Below are 21,763 nucleotides of genomic sequence, written 5' to 3'. Positions count from 1 at the left end.
GAGACTACTATCTTGATGAATATCTCAAACTATGTTTTATTCTTATGCTGTTCAAGACTGAAATTCCAGGGAGAGAGATTCTGACTGGCTTGCCTTAAGTAATGTATCCATTCCTTAGGCAGCGTTAGGATGAACACCTTAATTGATGGACCCACAAAGATTGTATGCAGTAAGAGGAGGTTCTTCCCCAATGGAAAATCTCGATATAATTACCAGAATAAGGAGAAATGTATGTTAGACAGACAAAATAAGAGATGCCTACTGTAGTAGGGAAAGGTATTCTGAGTAATAATAGCAGTGTCAGTTAGGTTGTAGTGGACTCATAATAAATTGTGTATTTTATGAATGAGTTTAATTTGGCTAGCATGGAGCATGTAAATAGCCCTCCTAGGATAACAACAGGAAACTAGGCTCGGCTGTGCAGAACTGTTAGTGTGCAGGTGAAAGATTTTACCCAGTGTCACAGGCACAGGCAGCTATCAGATGTTTTAGGATTGAGCAATACTAATAGCAACTGTAGTTAAGGAAGCTCAGGTCAATGGCTTTGGGAGCAAATTGAATAGGAAGTTAGATTCAAAATACAGTTATGCCACTAATAGCTAAGAACAAATCTTACCTAGTCATTTCCATTCTCTCTTGCATTAGAAAGTAAACTTGTAGTTAGTGAAAGATGAGCCTGATTTCCTAGAGATCAATGATTTCTTCAGATCTTTGGGGAAGGAGGCAAGATTCATGATTTTCTATAATGACATGTCTAAAAACTGCCTTCACAGAGACTCAGCATAACCTCCCATAATGACAACCACAGAAGCAAGGATACACAAAACCTTCTTTATCCTACTCCATTTATTTTTGTCTTTCAGACCCCATAGTTATCTATCTACCTCATTGTTCTTTCTATCCAGCAGCTGTTTTTTTCCCAGGTATTCAATAAAGGAATTTGTACATTCATCCTAGCCACATCCGTAACTAGGCTCTGTGCCACATAAAATTGCTAGATGATTTTCAAAGAGACTAATTTTAAAAGTCACACATTTGAAGGTTGATGTTGAAGCCTCACAAAGAGAAATTACTAAAGGAAGTAATTTGATTCTCAAATATTTGCAACTTGCGTACACGACAAAGATAAAAAGAATTCCTGGTCAGAGCTACTACTTCTCAGGAATCCTGGAAGCAATATGAAACTCAGGCTGTGAATCTGAAAAGGAATGTAAAGTATTAACAAGTACTCTCAATGTACCATCATCATTGCCTAGAAATATTTTCCCCTTGCTTCTGAAACATCATCCATTTTTATCTGGATTATAACAGCTCCTCTTCTGTCTCTCTTGTTTTGCTGGCCAGTGGAATAGATGAGTCATTACACCATCTGGGCTAGAGGAAAGGGAGATGTATGGCTGAATAAGGCTGAATATTATCTGCATAATGATGGCCTTGCAGTCCAAAATATCTGTTTCTCAGTGTCCTCATCTACACTTAGTCTCTCTCCAAAACAAAATTAGAGGGTATTCTACAAAAGCAGTTTCTGGCTACTTATTCCCACCTCTATGTCAACATTACCAAACCTTTGGCACCATAAACTCAAGGCAGCGTTGACTTTTCAAAGGTTTGGTAATGGCTGAAAAGGGTGGATTAAATTAATTTAGCAAAAGACATAGCACCATATTTTTGAGGTGCTATTCAAAATTCTAAATGACACCACTCCTCAAGAACAAAGTCAGCATTTGAAGAGGTAAATGTCAGTCTTTGCTTAGAGGTAGAATTAGGGTTTTCCAAATGCTGCAAGTTTTCATTTCATTGCATGTGTGTGTGCGCACACGTGTACATTTATGTATGCTTTGCTAAGAGACAGGATACAGTGGAGAAAAAGAAAAGACATATATCTTGCCTTCACAGAGTTTATGGATGAGCATGCTCAAACATATAGACTACATGTGGAATATATATGTGCTTCTAGAAATATAAGACCTGTATTTAAAGCACAGGTAATCATTACTCAGCCATAAAAAAGAATAAAATAATGCCATTTGCAACAACATGGATGGATCTGGAGATCACATCTTTATCCATTCATCTGTTGATGGACACTTAGGTTCTGTCCATATCTTGGCAATTGTAAATAATGCTGCTCTGAACATTGGGGTTCATGTATTTTTTTCAAGTTAGTATATTTATTTTCTTTGGATATATATCCACGAGTGGACTTGCTGGATCATATGGTAGTTCTAGTTTTAGTTTTTTGAGTAACATCCATACTGTTTTCCACAGTGACTGCACCAATTTACATTCCCACTAACAGTATACTGGGTTTACTTTAATCCACATCCTCAGCAACATTTGTTATTTGTAGTCTTTTTGATGATAGCCATACTGACGGGTGTGGTTTAATATCTCAGTGTGGTTTTGATTTGCATTTCTCTGATGATTAGTGATGTTGAGTATCTTTTCATGTGCTTGTTGGCCATCTGTATGTGTTCTTTGGAAAAATATCTATTCTTGTCTTCTGCCTATTTTTCAATTGGGTTGCTTGTTTTTTTTTTAATATTGAGTTATACAAGCTGTTTATATATTTAGATATAATATCATATCATTTGCAAATATTTTCTTCCATACAGTAGGTTAGCTTTTCATTTTGTCAGTGGTTGGTTTGTTTTTGCTTTTGTTTCCTTTGCCTCAGGAGACTGATCCCCCAAAATATTACTATGATCTATGTCAAAGAGTGTTCAGCCTATGTTTTCTTCTAGGAGTTTTATGATCTATGGTCTTACATTTAGGTCTTTAATCCATACTGAGTTTATTTTTGGATATGGTGTGAGAAAATGGTGTAACCTCATCCTTTTTCTTTTAATGGAGGTACTGGGGATTGAACCCAGGACCTCATGCATGATAAGATGTTGTGTCCTGTAGATTTTGGAAAACTGGTTTTATTTTCATTTGTCTCTTGGTATTTTCTGATATTTTCTTTGATTTCTTCATTGACCCATTTGTTCTTTAGTAATATGTTGTTTAGTCTCCACATTTGTGTTTTTCCCATTTTTCTCCCAGTAGTTGAATTCCAGTTTCATATTGTTATGGTGTGATAAAAGGCTTGATTTTGATATTGCTATAATTTTTATCCTCTTAAATTTATTAAGACTTGTTTTGTGGCCTAGCCTAATATATCTATCCTGGAGAACATTCCATGTGTATTTGAAAAAAATTATATTCTGCTGTTTTGGAATGGAATGTCCTGTAGATATCTATTAAGTTTATCTGGTCTGTTGTGTCATTTAAGGCCACTATTTCCTTATTGATTTTTCTATCTGGAGAATTGGTCCATTGATGTAAGTGAGGTGTCAAAGTCCTCTACTATTATTATATTATTGGCAGTTTCTCCCTTTATGTCCATTAATATTTGCTTTATATATTTAGGTGCTCCTATATTAGGTTCATATATACTAATCAGTTTTATGTCCTCTTATTGTACTGAGCCCTTTTATTTATATAATGCCCTTCTCTGTCTTTTGTTATAGACTTTCTTTTAAAGTCTATTTTGTCTCATATGAGTATTGCTACCCCTGCTTTCTTGTCATATTCTTTCACATGAAATATCTCTTTCCATCTCCTCACTTTTAATCTGTGTGCATCTTTAGCTGTGACTTGAATCCATCATAAGCAACATATAGATGGGTTTGTTTCTTTATCCAATCAGCCACCATATGTCCTTTGACTGGAGTTTTAGTCCATTGATATTTATAGTGATTATTGATAGCTATGTACTTATTGCCTTTTTTTTTTACTTGTTTTCTGATAATTTTTATAGTTCTTACCTATTTATTTCTTCTTTTAATTTCTTCCCTTGTGGTTTGATGATTTTCTTTAGTGGTATGTTTGTGTTCTTTTCTCTGTAGTTTTTGTGTATCTATTTTAGGTTTTGGATTTGTGATTACTGTGGGTTTCACATACGTTAACCTAGAACTATATCTACTTGTTTTAAACTGGCAGTCATTTAAGTTCAAAAAGAATCTAAAAGAGCTACATTTGTTACTCCCTTTCCCCACATTTTGTATTTTTGAAGTCATATTTTACATCTTCATGTTTATCCTTTCACTGTTTATTGTAAGTATAGCTGAGTTTAAATGCTTTTGTCTTTTAATCTTTGTACTAACTTATTTAAGTGTTTGACCCACAGCCTTTATCATGCATTTGCTTTTACTATTGGAATTTTTACTTTCCTATAAATTCTTACTTCTTGTTATAGCCTTCTTTTTCCACTTAGAGAAAACTTTATAAAATTTCTTTTAGAAAAGGTTGGTATTGATGAAGTCTTCTAGTTTGTGCTTATCTGAGAAGTTTATTATCTTTCCTTCAATTCTAAATGATAATCTTGCTGGTAGAGTATCCTGGGTTGTATGTTTTTCCTTTTCAGCCCTTTCAATATATCATGACACTCCCTTCTGGCTTGCAAAGTTTCTGCAGAAAAATCAGCTGATAGCCTTATGAGAGGTTTTTTTGTATGTGATTCTTTTTTTTTTTTTTTTCTTTTGCTGCCTTTAGATTTCTCTCTTTATCTTTAACTTTTGCCATTTTAATTGTATGTCTTGGTGTAGATATGTTTCGATTTATCTCTTTGGGGAGCCTCTGTGCTTCTTGTTCCCTGATATCTGTTTCTGTTTTCAGGTTCAGGAAGTTTTCAGTGATAATTTTATCAAATCCATTGTCTATGCCTGTTTCTTGTCCCCTTGGGAGCCCTATAATGCAAATATTGATATGCTTGATATTGTCCCAGAGGTCCCTCAAACTGTTCTCATTTTTAAATTTTGTTTTTCTTTTTGCTGCTCTGAATGGGTGATTTCCATTATTTTATCTTCCTGATCACTTCTGCATTTTGCATTTTTCTCTATCACCCAGTCTGCTCTTAATTCCTTCTAGTGTGGTTTTTATTTCAGTTATTGTATTCTTCAGTTCTAACTGAGTGTTAATATTTTCTAGTTTCTTGTTAAAATTCTAACTGTATTCGTCTATTCTTTTCCCTAATTCACTTAATATTCTTATACTAATGCTTTGAAATCTTTATCTGGTAAATTTTTATTTCTGTTTTATTGGTTGTTTTTTCATGGTTTTTCTGTTGTTTTTTCATTTGAAATAAATTCCTCTGTCTTCTTATTTTGCTTAAGTTTCTCTATCTCTATGAAAGTAGTTGAAACTGTTGCCTATTGCAGTCTCGAAGTGGTGTTCTTATGTGGGAACATCCCTATACAGTGTTTATGTATCTACTGACTTTGGTGGTAGAGTTGGACTGATGTAGGAGGCCTGTCTTCCTCCAGGGTGTGCTGACAGCTATCACTTTGATAGAAGGTAGGGATGGAGCTGGAGGGGCTAGAACCAGAGACAAGTGTAAACCAGGGCTTCTCTGCTCAGTGGCCAACACCACCCACCACCCTAATGCAGGCAGGGTTGGATCCCAAGTTGCTACAGTGGAAGCCTTGAGGATTGGGTCCAAGCTGGCTCTGTTCCCAATAAGAGTGTTCTCTCCTTCTTCTTAACACTGACACCTTTGGCCCAGAGGGGAGCAATTCTGCAGCAAGAGCGTCTAGAGCCAGTGCTCAGTGTGGGTCAGGGTGTGGACTGTGGTGGTCCCAGCCCCAGTCAGAGTCCTGGACTGCTCCTGATCCACTGCCTCAATAGGCACCAGCAATGGCTGCCCTCGCCCTATTCAGATGCCCTTCTGGGTCCAGGCTTGCACCATGCCTCTCAACTTCTCACCCCCCTTGGCTGTGTCAGCCTTTGCTCTAGTGTAGAGCTGCACCACAGAGCAAACACGGCCAGAGCAGGCACTTGGCTCAGGCTGGGCACATACCAGGGTGATCACAGGCTCTTCTTTTCATACTTAAACTGCATTTAGACTTTCTAGGAATGAAGAGAACCAAAGTCTTATCAATCACTGCACCCACTTCTCAAACTAATGATGATGTTCTGAAACCCAGTGGTTCTCAAATCCTAGCCTACATTTGAATCATGTGGAGGACTCATAAAACACAGTGTGTTGTGCCCTACCCACTGGGATTCTGGGATACAGAGTAAGTCTGAGATACAGCTTGAAATTTGCATTTTCAACAAGTTCCTAGCCGATGCTGATGTACTTGTGTAGGTTCTGTAGTTTAAGAACCACAGGTGTAAACTAGAGAATGAATTATGTCATAGGCTGTAGTTGGTAGAGTATTTATATCCTCTTTTTCAACTACCTAGTTCATGTTCCTTTTGCCTTCAACCAGGATTCAGCTGTTCTTTTTCACTATTTGGTGGGGAGTCTTGAAACAAACTTGGAACACTAGGTTGAGGAAGGTTCCACCTCTGCCAGGATGGGTGATTAAATTATGGCATAAAGAAGTACCTCTCAAAAAACAAAACAAAACAAAACAAAAAAAACAAAAAAACCTCTCCCCTGTTCCCTTTCTCTCCTGCCACTAGGTGGACTTTATGTCTTCAGGATATAGACTTCTATTGAGTTACTCCATAACATTTTAGGTTTTATCTGTTACATTATTCAGGGTAGCTTAATTAATACAAGATTTCTTATGACAAAATATTTTAAATACATGCCACTGGCTTAGCAGTTGGTCAGCGGATAATAGAGCAACTGACATCAGATGCTAGAAAAATGGAGATCTATGCTATGCAGTCTCAAAGCATTTGGTTAAAAAACAGCTATCACTGTGGTAATTTGAGAGGCAGATAAGATGCCTGCAGAGTCTGTAACTCCAGGGGAAAAAAAAATTGAAAACAGAATATTAGAGGTATCCACTGTTGCTTCTGACTGTTTTTCAAAGTATAAGATGAAAGAGATGAGCTCAGACAAGATATGACGGCATGCAAATAGAAGTACAGAAATCCCAGAAATTTGGGGCTGCAAATGACTGGAAAAGTAGATTTCCACTAGGCTTTAAGCTGTGAGATAAAAGTGAGAAAGTTTTTGATCAACACAGGCCAATTAAGACTAATCTTTATGACAGTATTCATTTTAAGAGTATGGCTTTCCCACCCAAGCCTGATGGCCTCAAGGTAGTCACCATTAAATTGAAAGAGAGAGGCATGGAGGTTAGAAAGCAAAGAATCAAATCAAACTTGAGACTTAAATTTGGAAAGAACTCCAGATACATCTAATGATTCATAAGACTGCATAGAACAAAAAATAGCAGAAGTTTAAGATTTGTAAGGAATTTTATTGATAAAGAACCATGTTTCTAGATTAAAAATGCATTTCCCTATTCAAACTTTAAAACAAACATGTGATAGACTTCTGGGTGCAACCACAATTGATTAACTTCTATCAGACTAACCTTCCCACTGCAAGTAACTATAAAAATGGGGAAAATATACAAAGTGAATATTTGAAGGCACTGAAGAGGTAGCAGTATAGGTAGGACTTGGGATCCTAGGATTCTTGAGACAAGTGAAACCCATGGGGAAGCTCATATTCATCTTGGATTATTTTCATGAGAATACTTACAAAATTGCAACACCAAGGACTAGAGTTCAAGCAGAAATTGGCATTCTTAGTACACAAAGGAGACAAGAGGTCAGACTATAAAGTTGCCAAAATTGCTAAACTCAAGTGAAAAAATTCCCCAAGTGGATGAAACTGCAAAGGAGGAACCTCAAAACCTTCATATAAATTCCCTTTAAGTTGTTGACTGACTCTTACATGATACATGCAAGAAGCAAGACTCTAAGAAACCCAGCAGAAATCAGCGAGACTATAAAGAGCTAAGCAGAGACTTCAGCAGTCATACAGTCTGGGATTTTGCTAAATATCCCAGGTATTTAATTGAGACCCCCGAAGGGTGACACTCTAAAAGTCAGAACCACCCATAGAAATAAGGACAGCATCCTAGTAGTAAGGACTAACCTGAAATAGATTAGTCCTAACATAGCCTAAAAGCAAGCCTCCATAGGTTCAAGGTGATCTGCTGGTAGATCATGAACATGAATGACTACGCCATGTCCATGCTAAATCAGTAAAAATCTCAGAAACCCTTCACATTCCTTTCTTCCATGCTTCCTCTATTCTCTTGGCTAGATGTTGGTGCTTGGTCTTATAATGAAAGCCATGTATTGATCATGATAGATAAAGCTTGCTGAATGAGAAGCAGAGTTTCCCACGTATCCTTCTGAATGGGCTTTTAAAAATCAATAATCTGTGTTGTGCTACTGAGATTGAGGATTTTATTTATTACAGTATCTAGAGTTACCTTAACTAACATAACCTCTCTGTATTTATCACCTAATTTAAGTACAGTGACATAGGTATGATTTTATTATCTGTTTTCTAGCTAAAAAATCTAAGGCTTAAGAAATTAAATGACCAACTTAAGGTCATTCAGTTCATAAACGCTAAGGTTCAGATTAGATTTTCTATTTCTTCTGTAGTCAGTTTTTGTGGTTTGTGTCTTTCTAAAAATGTGTCCATTTTGTCTAGGTTTTCCAACTGTTTAGCATACAAGTGTTCTCAGTTGTCCCTTATAATAACTATTTCTCTAAGGTTAGTAATAACTCCCATTTTAGTAATTTGAATCTTCTCTCCCTTTATCTTGTTCAGTGTAGCTAAAGATTTCTTAATTTTGTTGATCTTTTTGAAGACCCAACTTTGGGTTTTGTTGAAAACAAGACGTTTTAAAAATACATTGTGGAAACTCTGAAAATCAGATTCTTCCTTCTCCCCAGAGTTTTTTGCTGTTTGTTATTATTGTTTTTTGTTTGTTCAGTGACTTTTCTGAAGTAGTTTTACAGAACTGCTTCTGTAAAGTCTCTTTTCTTTGTGGTGTAAAATAAAATTCATATTTTATGGCAAGACAAGAAATATTCAAACATTAAAAAAAAATGTCTCTGCCCTTTGGCCTCTTCTCTTCTCTTCCCCTACTATGCATCGTGTATCTGCGTTAAGCATGGACCATACCTTCCCCATCAGCAGAAATACCTCCTCAACCATACAGAGCAACATTCTCCTAGCATCAACAAGACAACTCCTTAAAAGATAACATTCCATCTTGATCATGACACTCAGATCTGGATTGTGTATACCATCAACAATACATCATTTAATGTACAGCCCTCTGATCAAAAAACTTAGATAATTGTACTTTAAGTTTTGATGGGCAGAACAGTTCTTGGAGCTTTCTGAGATGCTGTTCTTCGGTTATAATCCTCATTGTGGCTTGAATAAAATTTTCCATTTCTTTCTTAGATTGACTAATCTAAGACAGTAGTGTGTGGCCAAACAAGACTCTGGTTAGCTTAGTGCTCAGCTAATGATTAGAGATTTCCTTAAATACTTGGAATCAACATGTATCCCAGTGTTTGTTGAGGGTGTGTGCGTGTGTGTGTTTTGGGCAGGGCTTCAACATCAAGCCAGGCAGTTCACAATTCTCCCTTAGCCTTCACTTCTTGCTTATGCAAAGCCCCAAGGTCAGCCTTAGGTCAATGTTTAGGACTTTCTCAGGTCTTTCCTACGCTTATGCACTGTTTAGCCCAGCCTTAGGCATATGTGTGGGTTTCTGGACTCTCATAAATTTGTTGGACCTTTTCAAAGTTCCTACAGACATTCTCCAGCTTTTCCTTTTAAGCTTTTTGGTCAACCTGTTGTCTGCCCCAAACTATTTACACTGCCTACACCACAGCAAAGTCAATCAATTCCCTCTCATTGCTTTTGACAAACATTTCTAGGGAACAGGCTTCTCTCTAGAAAAACACTGGTTTAGCTCTGAATGAAATCCAGTCAAGACAGCCTTGAAAGTGAGGTCTTCTAGGGAACCACCATATAGGTCAAATGATGACTGTTGTCTTGGAATTAGGTTTTGAAGACACTCCAGCCTCATTCTGCCTTGTCTGGTATCTGTCAGGCTGCTCCTTTTACCATGATTGTAGGCCAGTGTTGTTCAGTGATACAGTAGAGCTGGAGAGGAGGGGATTGGTTTAGAGCAGGCCAAAACATCACAGAGCTTACTGTTCTTGCTGAGATTCAGCTATTTTCTTGAATAAATGCTTCCTGGCTTGCTGCAAGACCTTGGTTGATTTCCAGAGTTCTGAAAAAGATGACTCTGACCATTTTTAGCAGTGCTTATACCCTCATTGTTGCTGATGTCACTCTAAGGCTATAATTCAAGTTCAGGTCCTCTCACTCCTTGACCAGTCCTCCTAATTCATCTGTGGTTCTCAAACTTTGCGTGCATCAGAATCACCTAGAAGACTTGCAGAAGATACAGATTGCTGAGCTCCGCACCTCGAGTTTCTAATTCAGGCCTGAGGTTGGACCTAACTGAAAATTTGCATTTTAAGAAAGTTCTTGGGTAGTGCTGATGCTGTTGATATGGGGATCACTCTTTAAGAACTATTGCATTACATCCTGTTGTACCTTCAACTCATTGCCTTAGGGAGTGCTTCCCATCTCTGAAATCAACAATAAAACATACAAGTCATTAATACATATTATCTCTCTACACATATAATAATACAATACATATGCCAATATGTGTTTAATACTTACTACATGCTAGGTACAATATGTTACACATTTATTAGGTTATTTAGTCTGCAGTACAACAGCTCATGAGTAGGCGTTATTACTTTCCACATATTCAAACTGGAAATTGAGGCCAGAGGGGTAAGCAGAGATTGTCCAGAGGCACTCAGCAGTAAATGCTGGAGACAGTGTGGAAGTATAGTCTATTGATTCTAGAACACATGGGATAAACCTCCACAAGAGTGTTTCTCAAAGAGTAACATAGATCACTTCTGATGCCTTGGATGACTTTAATTTGGACGTGCGTACATGATTAAAAACAATGACTCACATAGTGAGAGAGTGATTCCTATTTTGGTTCTGTTTGTCTATCTTTTGATTACATCATCACATAAATGCCATTTGCCTGCTTGTTTTTTAACGTGTGTCTAATGGTTGGTAACCTTCTCTTCACAGGGAGTGGGCTTTAGGCTCAGAGATGTTAGTACAAAAAATAGTCTCTAGCACCAGAATTTAAAATCATTGTTCTGTGTTCACTTTTCTTTGTTACTTTCAACTTAGGAGAGGTGATATAGGTTTTCCATTTATAGTACTTTTATAAAACTTCTCTCAAAGAAAATGAAGGCAAAACACATTTAAAGAAAATAATATATAATACTGTGAGTGGTAAACACAGTTATGGTATGAAAGAGACTGAAATTAGGGGAACCCTGCCCCAACAGAAACTCTGCCCCAACAAACAGGTTAGTGTATCCAGTTGAATCAATATGCAACACTCTAAAGGGAGATCAGGGAAATGTGATTAAATTATCAGTTCTCTTCCAGAGGGAGAGACTTGGATGGAGAAAGAGTCACCAGTTTTAGAGCAACATATGTAAAGCAGAGAAATACCAAATGGGAAATGGTTTCTTGGTAAGAAATGTACTACAGGAGTGGGCTGAGACTTAAGATTTGGTTTCACAAAACGTCTAGCAAATTGTCATAGTCTAAGTTTCTATAGTAAATTTTGGATAATTTGTTTTCATCAACAGCAAAAAAAAAAAATTAGCCTCGGTTCACTGGCAGGAAATTTTGCAGTTGCCAAGGACAGCACAAGAAGTGGGGCTCTTTAACTCTTGGCGGAGGGGACGCGATAAATATATCTTGGGCATTGAGCCTGTGTGTGGAGGGGTTGAAGAGGGTTGGGGAATAAGATGGGAGGGGAGTGGGAATGTAATCAGAGAAGAGGACATGTGCAAGAAGAAGAAACAATTTAGCATCAGTGCCATGACTAACTAAACTGTTATCTCTGTTTAAATTAAGCAAGGTGTTCAGGGAACTACAGCTGTTGTATTTATTTTAGTTGTATGTGATGGGAGCTGTTATTTCTCGGCTTGACAACCCATCAGCCCCAAGATGCACACTGGAAGGCTCTGGTCAGGCCACAGCTATACAGAGGAAAAGCAGGCATCCCCTATACCCCGCCCCCACCCCCAACAGACTCAGAAATGAGGGAGCAGGGGTCTGACTGAAGGGGTGGGAAGGGAGAAGTCACTATATAGTGCGCAGTCAAGGGTGTCAGGGAGGAAGATGTGCCGTTCCTCCGTCTGCTATTTTTTCTAGGCCCCACCATATCTGAACTGAAAAGGACTGAACTTTATGCCAGGAGACCCTAATCTTGTTAGTTACATTTCCAGTCAAATTAGGATTGATTTTAATGCCTCCATCTTTGTTGTTGCTGCTGGAATTTCTGAAAGTCTAGCTGCGCCAGTTCTTTCAGTTCTCCACACCCCGTTCCCTTTCCCTGAGACCCCGCCCTTTTCTCTCAGCCCAAACCACAAAAGGCCGTGCGGTTCCAACCCCAGCACGGTGCCCCGCCCCCTCCCAAACGTCGCAGTGCTGCAGGGAAAGGAGGCAGGGCCAGGAGCGGGTTGGGGACGGAGTGTGGCTCCGTCTTTCCGCTCTTCGGCCAATCGGTGAGGTTCCCCCTAAGAGAAAGGGGGACCAAAGTGTAGAGACATTTCAAGTATTTTTCCCTTCTTCTGCCACGTCCCAACCATTGACGTGAGCCCACTCCTCAGGTTCCGATTGGATACGTGTATTTTTCCCGCAGAGGTCCTTTAAGCCTATTGGTCGACTCTGTTTGGGGGCGGGGATTGAGTTCCCTCCTCCCCCACCAGCGGCGCAAGGGGCGGGGCGCGCCGCCGCCACCTCTGCTTCCGCCGCCGCCACCAGCCGCTGCGCGTTCAGCGGGGGAGGAGTCGGAGGCGGAGAAGAAGGCGGCGGTGGCGGGTGGAGGATCTATCGCTGTTCTCGCTTCGGAGCCGCTGCACAGTTCGGTGAGGGGATTTTTTTTTTTTCAATCTGGCTTGTTCCGATTTGGGGAATGTGAGGGTCACGGCGAGGAGATTGCTGCCTTCATCTCTTCCATTTCTTAATTTCTGTCCTCGGGAAGGAGCGGGGCCTGTCCCTGGTCCTCTCCGTCGGCCATGGTGGGTGGGGTTGATGGCTGTGAGAGGCCTTCGTTTCCTGGGCCCTGTCCTGCCCGGACCAGGGGCCATGCTCTGGTGCGTGCCCGCCGCTCCCGCTGCCCTCGGCTGTGGCATCGATTGGTGTCGGGGGTCTCCACCGGCCGTTTTTTCTTGCTGCCTCTTCTGCTGTCCTTGGTGTCTTGGCCAAGGACCCCTGTGGCCTTTCTCCCCTCACTCGTTAGTGTATTAGAAGAGTGTTCCCCCAACACCTCCCACCCGTCCTCTGCCCATTTCCAGTCACCCCTTGTAGAGCTGACCCATCTTACGCCACAGGCCTGCAGCCCCGCTCCCCTGAAAAACCTTCCGTTGCCGTCGCCGTACTGACTATTTGCATTTTTCCCGATTGTCACCGAGGCTCGGGCACGCAGACACCATGTACAGACCATAGCAGTCGTTCTTCTCCCGATATTAGCACCATTCCATCAATGCTTCTCCCTGTTAGCGCTGTCAGGTTAGAGCACGCCTCTGGCAGATGCACCTTCAATTTCGGCCTAAGATTACTGCTTGTTAATCATTCTGCGCACATTCAAAATGGTGAGTTTAAAGCTGCTCAGACCAAGTTGAAGAAAAGGGAAGGAGGTAGTCTTTTTGCTGGGACGAGGAATCTATACAGGGAGACTTACCTCTCCAGACATTATTATTTTTTTAACATACGCATAGACACTGCTTTGAATCTGCTGGTTCTGGGAAGTTTATGATTTATTTTAAGGCTTAATATATTGTTAGTTTTTATCATGAACTATTTGGTTAAATTTCTTTAAAATGGCAGTCATCTCTGCTGAAGACTATAGATCATTTGCTGATTATGTAAATAAGCATGAAGATAACGTTTAGAATATTTTAAAAACGTTTAAACTGTTTTTTACAATTTTTAGTTGTCTTCTGGAATTTATCATTTTTATATGAAATCACTGTTCTAATTTTTTAATTAATTACAGATACGCAAACTTGATATAAAATTCAACCATACAGAAAAAGGACTATTAAGTAAAATGTGACCATTTTCTTTCATCCCACAACCTCATTACAGTGTCCAGAGTTAGCCGATTACTGTGTGTACATCTTTCCAAATGCGCTTTTAAACACATATGCATACATATAAAGTTGGAGGGGAAAGTTTGAAGGGTATACCAAAGGATTGATACATCACTTTTTTTTCCACTAAATTATGTATCTTGGATATCTTGTTATATGTCTCCCTGATACTTCTTAAAACACTAAATGATGCTTCATTAGTTTGAATGGGCTATAATTTGTTTAAACATTCTCTTACTGAAAGACATTTAAATTAGTTTCTTTTTGCTATCACAAAAAATGCTTTATTTGAAGATAAATTTATTGATTAGTTTTTAATTACAAAATTTAAATCTTCTTAAATTTTAAAAATTCAAACTGGAAGAATGTAAGGTAAAAAGTACCACTCCCACTTCCCCTTCTAGTTCTGCCTTCACCCTCAGATTCAACTGCTCAGGAAACTTCCTCTATTTATGATTATTTCTGAAGCATGGATTCCTAGAAATGGAATTACTGGGTTAAAAAGAGTATGCATATTTTAAAATTTTGATAACCATTTGTCCCTCATTATTCTTTTCAAAATTATTCTTGACTCTTATGCATTTCTTCTTCAAATGAACTTTAGACTCAACTTGTCAATTAAATAAAAAATCCTTAGGTGTTTTGAATGAGATTATATTGAAATTTCAGATTAATTTGGAGCAAACTGACCTTTGTGATATTGAGTCTCTCCTCTCAGAAATATATGTATGCGTGGTAAGTGTCTACATTTTAGTCACATCTTGCTTAGGGAAAACTTTATAGTTTTTTCCTCCATATATATGACATTCCTTCTTAGTTTTCTTAGCTGTTTTATGATTTGATTGCTCTGGTGGATAGAAACTTTCAGTAACATTTTTTTCTCCCCCTCCAGTTGTAGGAAAGCTTTTAAATTTTTTCTATTTATCATGTATCTAATCACTTTATTGAGATGATTATCTGAAAATATTCACAGTTTTGTGTCTTTCTCTTAAATTTTGTTGTGTGTTTTCCTCATTGCTGTGGATATTACACTTCCTACATAAAGTTAAATAATAGCAGTGATAACTAAAAACTTGGTGGTTTCTGACTTTATGGGGAATGCTTCTGATGTGTTAGCATCGTTTATGATGTTTGCTGAAGCTTTCTGACAAATGGAGACTGTAATAGGTAAAATGTTTTCTTCTATTCTCAGCTTTCTAAGATGATTTTATTGTTGTCTTTCATTTCTGATAACATTGTAGAAAACCATAAATGCGTATTGAATTTTATTGATGTTTTTGACATCTTTTGAGTGTCATATAAGGGCATCACCAGTATTCCCTGGTTAATGTCTTCCCAAGAGAGCTCTTTTTTAAAGAGTCAATTTTATTGAGGATAATTTGCATACAATAAAATGTTTATATTTAAAATGTACAGCTCAGTGTGTTTTGACAAATGTTAACCCCCATGTCATGACCATCACAATCAGGAGTAGCATATTTTCATTACTACAGTCAAGATATAGAATGTTTCTATCATCCCCAAAAGTTTCTTTCTGCCCTTTTACAGTAAATCGCATTTTCACCCTCAGCTCTGGGAAACAGTTTGTCCTTTTTTCTCATTATAAATGGGTTTCATTTGTTCTAGAATTTTGTATAAACGGAATTATGTAATATGTACTCTTTTGCATCCAACTTTTTTTCTTTCAGCATGTTTTTAAGGATAATCCATGTGTTTGTGTGTTTAGCTGGTTCACAACTTCTTATTGCGAAGTAGTAGTAGTTTATGGTATTTGATTTACCATGATTGTTGACCATTTCACCTATTTATGGATTTTTGGATTGTTTCCAGTTTGGGGTTGTTATTAATAAAAGAACATTCATTCATGAGTTTTTGTGTGAACATACATTTTCATTTCTCTTGGGTAAATACTTAGAAATGCATTTGTTGGGTTGTACTGTAAATGAATGTTTAAGTGTAAGAACCTGTCAAGCTGTTTCCCATTTTACAGCTCCAGTTGCTCTACATCCTCATTAACACTTGGTTAATTCAGTCTTTTTAATTTTAGCCCTTCTGGTGGGTATGTAGTAGGCTTACACTGTATTTTAAATTTGTATTTATTGTGACTAATGATGCTGAGTGTTTGTTCATGTGTTTATGGGTACTTTGTATGTCTTCCTTTGTAAGGTATGTGTTCAAATCTTTTGCCCATTTTTAAATATTAAATTGTTGTCTTACTGAGTTGGAAGAATTCTTTATACATTTTTTTATACAAGTCCTTGAACCTACACAAATGCATACACACACAGTGCAGCCTGAGGCATACTTTTTCATATCCCCAACTTTTTAAAATAGAAGAGCTTTTAATTTTGATTAAATTCAGTTTGTCAGTTTTTCTTTTATGATTGGTATTTCTGTGTTCTGTTTGCTCGGTGCAAAATTGTGCAGATTTCCTCTTAAGTTTTCTTCTACAGATTTTATTGTTTTGGTTTGAATGTCGAGGTGTAGCATCCATTTTGAGTTAATTTTTGTGTATGGTGTGAGGTAGGGGTCAAGGTTTATTTTCCCAGTTCTAGCACCATTTTGGGGGGGAAGACTTTACCTTCCCCCATTAACATAGTCAAAAATCAGTTGACCACATATATGAGTCTATTTCTGGACTGTCCCCTTGATCTTTGTATCTGTCATTTTGCCAATGCCACATTGTCAGCATTATTGTTGCTTTATAATAAATTTTGAAATCAGATAATGTAAATCCTTCAACTTTATTCTTTTCCAAAATCATCCTGGCTATTTTAGTTCCTTTGCTTTTTCATAAAACTTTTTAGAAGTGACTTGTTGGTTTTTGCAAAAACTACTGAGGGGTTGTTATTTTTGATTATATTGAATGCATTGATAAATTTGGGAAGAACTGACATCTTAATATTCAATCTTCCAATCAGTGACAATAAGATAACTGCATTTATTTGGTCTTAATCAAGGATCTAGTTTGTCTTTCATTAGCTTTTTAGTTTCATCGTTCAACAGGTGTTGTTGCTCATATTTTGTTAGATTTATATTTAAGTATTTCATTACTTCTGATACTATTATGATAATTTTCCTAAATTTCAGTGTCCAGCTGTTCACTGACAGTATATAGAAATACAACTGGTTCCTGTATACTGACCTTGGATCTGGTGACCTTGCTAAATTCACTGATTTTAGTAACTTTTTTTTTTTTTTTTGGTAGATTCTTTTGGATTTTCTCATGTAGATAGTTACGTGATTTGTGACTATGGAACACTTTTGTTTCTTTCATTTTCACTTGGTATGTTATCACCCCCTCACCCTCTTTCTTTATTTGTTGAACTGGCTAGGAATTCCAGTATGGTGTTGAATAAGAGTGGTGAGAGCAGATATCCTGGCTTGTTTCTGATTTTAAGAGGAAAGCTTTCAGTCTTTCATTATTAAGTATAATATGGCCTTTTATCAGGCTATTATTTTATATTACATATTGTTAGATTAAGTATTAAGTATAATACTTCTTTTATTAAGTTAAAGATGTCCCCATTCTGTTCTAAGATAGCTGAGAGTTTGTTTTTTTTTTTTAATAATGAGTGGACATTGAGTGGTGAAATGTTTTAATTGTATTTATTTAGATGATCTTATGGTGTATCTTTTTTTGATGTGTTAATAAGGTAAATTACATTGATTTATTTTCAGATGTTGAATCAACCTGACGTTTTCTAGATGTATGTACCTCACTTGGTTGTGTTATATTATCATTTTCATAGTTGATGGATTAGTTTTCTAATACTTCATTGAGTAGTTTTTTTTTTATCTATGTCCATGAGGGATACCTTTTCATGTAATTGGGGTACTTTTGTATCAGGATGTTGGCCTCACAGGTTTAAAGTGTTTGTTCCTCTCGTGTTTCCTGAAAATTTTGGATAGAATTAGCATTTGTTTCATAAATGTCTGTCAGAGTTTGCATCCTAGCCCATCTGGACCTAGAATTTTCTTTGTTGAAAGGTTTTAAAGGATAAATGTAATTACTTTAACAGGTATAGGATGATTAGGGTGATCTAATTTTTTTCTTGAAAACTTTCAGTCTTTGACTAGGAGTTACTTACTGTATGAGCTTTAGCAGTTTGTGTTTTTCAAGGACTTTGTCTCTTTCATCTATTAATTGCCGTTAAGTTGTCTCTTTATTATCCTTTTAATGTCTGTAGCTCCTGCAGTGATTTTTTTTTTTCATTCTTGATACTGGCATTGTGTCCTTTCTTATGTCTTTCTAGATTAATCGATTTTGTTAATTTTTCAAAAGATTCAGCTTTTTACTGCTTTTTAAAAGTTTTCAATTTCATTGATTTCTGCGCTTTACTATTTCTTCTTTTTTTTTTTTTTTTTAGGTGTAAGCTTAGGCTTTTGATTTGAAACCTTCCTTCTTTTCCTTCTAAGCACTACTTTAGGTGGTCCCACAAATTTTATGTTGATTTTTTTCTGAGTTCTTACGTGACTTTCACTTTGACCTATGGATTATTTAGAAGTATATTTTTAAATTTCCAATATTTGGTGATGTTGCCTATTTCTATAACATATCTATGCTTAATTTTGTTAAAGACAGATAATATACTTTGTATAATTTTGTCTGAATTCCTTGAAATTTTACGAGTCAGAATATGGTCAGTATTGGTAAATGTTCCATGTGCAATTCAAAATAATGTATGTTATGCTGCTGTGGAGTAGAATATTTTATAAATTCTGTATTACATATTAAATACTAAATTATACTTCTATATTAAGTATTCTGTAATTGTCAGGTCAGGTTGATTGATGATGCTTGTTAGACTTTCTTTTTCCTTACTGAGATTTTGTCTACTTGTTTGGTCGGTCACTGTGAGAAGAGTTGAAGTCTCCAAGTATAATTGTGGATTTGTCTATTTCTCCTTTTTGTTTTAGCAATTTTTGCTTCTGTGTTTTGAGCCTCCGTTGTTAGGTGTACATATGTTTGGGACTGTTGTGTCTTCTTAGTGAATTGACCTCCATTATTGTTATATAATAGTCTTTATCTCTGATAATATTTCTTTTTCTGCAGTCTGCTTTATCTGATATTAATACTACTGCTTTCTCTTTTGGTTAGTGTTTGCATGGTATTAAAAAAAACACTTTAAAGGCACACATAATATGAAAATAAAAAGATTGAATAAATATTGTTTACAAAAACTTACCAAAAGAATGCTAATGTGCCTATATTATTGTTGTATGAAATAGACTTAAGGCCAGAAGTATTATAAGAGATAAAGGGGAAAATGTCATAATAAGTAGGTCAGTTCATCCAGAAGACGTAATCCTAAGTGTGTGTTTACCTCAAAATACAGGTTCTGAATACAGAAATTAGTATAATTAATAGGAAATGTAGACATGCATTCATAGTTGGAGATTTTAAACATGCATTTACAAGAACAATTATATAAAAATGTCAGAAAGGAATAGAAAACTTGAATGATGTGATTAATCAACTTGACCTAATTGACATTTATAGAACATTTTATCTAACTGAAGATTGTACTTTTTTTTTAGGTGCACATGGAACATTTGCCAAAATATTCTGATTCTTAAAGAAGTATCATCAAATTTCACAGGATTGAAATTAGGCAGTGTGTGTTTTCTGACCACTGTAGAATTAATTACAAGTTAGTAACAGAAAAATGCCTAGAAAGGCTCCAAGTGTTTGAAAATTAATAAAGACATTTCTAAATAGTCCATGAATCAAAATGAAGTCATGATGGAAATTAGAAAACGTTTTGATCTGAAAAACAACAAAAGTATTACATCCAAACTTGAGTGCAACCGAAGCAGTGCTTTGAGAGAAATTTATTGCTTTAAACAGGCATACTTTGTTTTATTGTGCTTTGTTTTATTGTGCTTCGCAGATACTGTTTTTTTACAAACTGAGGTTTGTGGGAACCCTGAAATGAGCAAGTTTATTGGTGCCATTTTTCCAACAGCCTTTGCTCACTGATGGTTAGTGTTTTTTGGCAATAAAATATGTTTCTATTAGGGTATGTCCATTGTGTTTTTAGGCACAATACTATTATTGCATGCTTAATAGACTATAGTATATCAAAAGCATTTTATATACATTTTGGAAACAAAAGTTTTGAGACTTGCTTTTTTGTACTATTGACTTTATTATGGTGGTTTGAAATCAACTTTATATTACTATACTTGATAACTTGAATGAAAAGTCATAATCCTTGAAAAACACAGTTTATCAAAACTGACATGTGAAGAAATGGAAACTCTTAAGTTGTCCATTAATGTATTAAACAAGTTGAATTTATCAAAAACTTTTCCACAAAGAAAAACCCAGGCTCAGATGGCTTCACTGGTAAAGCTCTCAAACATTTAAGTAAGATATAATGCTAATTTTACACAGACACTTCAGAGAATTAAAAAAGAAAACATATCCCAGAACATTTTATCATTTTAGCATTTATCTTGGTAGGAAATCCTGACAAGAATGTCACAAAAAATAGAAAATTATAGGCCAATATTTCACAAGAATGTAGATATAAAAATAATCCAGTGATATGTAAAAAAGGTATCACAGATTTTCTCCTTGGAATACAAGGTTGGTTTCATGTTTTACAATTGATCAATGTAATCTGTCTCTTTAACAGAACAATGTAGACAAATTGTAGGATCATCTCTGTAAATAGTGATGAAACTCAGTATCTGTTGTGCTAAGAATCCTCAAACTAGAAATAGAAGGAAACATCTTTAATTTTATAAACATTATCGACTAAAAATCTATAGCTAACATCATACTCAATGAAAAACTTGTTTCATGTTCAACATCCTTCTCTTTAGTCAGTGTTTTACTCGAATTCTAACCAGTGCCTTAGATAAATAAGATTAATTTTAAAAATCGGAAAGAAAAAAGTTTCAGAAAATATGTATACCAGCAAAGTTTTAGAGTAAGTGAATTTAGCAAGATAACTGGATACAAGGACAATATGCAGAAATTTATTTTAAGTTGTATATTAGCAACCAAAAAATATAAAAGAAAATTAGAAAATTACATTTAGATTAGCATCAAAATATGTAAAATAACCAGTAATAAATCTAGTAAAAACTTGGGCAAAACTTCTAGTTGAAAATTATAAAACAGTGCTGAGGGACATTTTAAAATATTTAAGTGGAAAGATATTCCATCTTTATGTGGTAGGAAAGTCAATTTTTTTTAACATTTTTTTATTGAGTTATAGTCTTTTTACAATGTTGTGTCAAATTCCAGTGTAGAACACAATTTTTCAGTTACACATGAACATATATATATATATTCATTGTCACTTTTTTTTTTGCTGTGAGCTACCATAAGATCTTGTATATATTTCCCAGTATAATCTTGTTTATCTGTTCTACATTTTGAAATCCCAGTCTGTTCCTTCCCACCCACACCCCCGTGGCAACCACAAGTTTGTATTCTATGTCTATGAGTCTGTTTCTGTTTTGTATTTATGTTTTGTGTTTCTTTTTTTTAGATTCCACATGTGAGCGATCTCATATGGTATTTTTCTTTCTCTTTCTGGCTTCGCTTAGAATGACATTCTCCAGGAACATCCATGTTGACGCAAATGGCGTTATGTTGTCGGTTTTTATGGCTGAATAGTGTGGAAAGTCAATATTTTTTATTGAAGTATAGCTGATTTATAATGTCATATTAATTTCTGGTGTACAGCATAGTGATTCATAT

At 36.2% G+C, this 21,763-nt stretch overlaps 1 protein-coding gene across 7 annotated transcripts in view; it reads left to right on the top strand.

Annotated features, from left to right (window-relative positions):
• The window catches only part of PJA2 (praja ring finger ubiquitin ligase 2), a 266,836-nt gene that overhangs the window by 202,520 nt on the left and 42,553 nt on the right, over positions 1-21,763 (top strand). For 2 of the 7 annotated variants that reach the window (XM_006177114.3, XM_014552734.2), the window contains exon 1: positions 12,661-12,816. The exons of the other annotated variants lie outside the window; for them this stretch is intronic. The gene's annotated coding sequence lies outside the window, so the exon portion shown is untranslated. Of the gene's footprint in view, positions 1-12,660; positions 12,817-21,763 lie in introns of those variants that run through there. 7 annotated transcript variants of the gene reach the window in all.

The sequence above is a fragment of the Camelus ferus genome, chromosome 3 (genome assembly GCF_009834535.1).
Source record: "Camelus ferus isolate YT-003-E chromosome 3, BCGSAC_Cfer_1.0, whole genome shotgun sequence".
Lineage (NCBI taxonomy): Eukaryota > Metazoa > Chordata > Mammalia > Artiodactyla > Camelidae > Camelus > Camelus ferus.
This window is presented reverse-complemented; position numbering and strand designations above follow the sequence as displayed.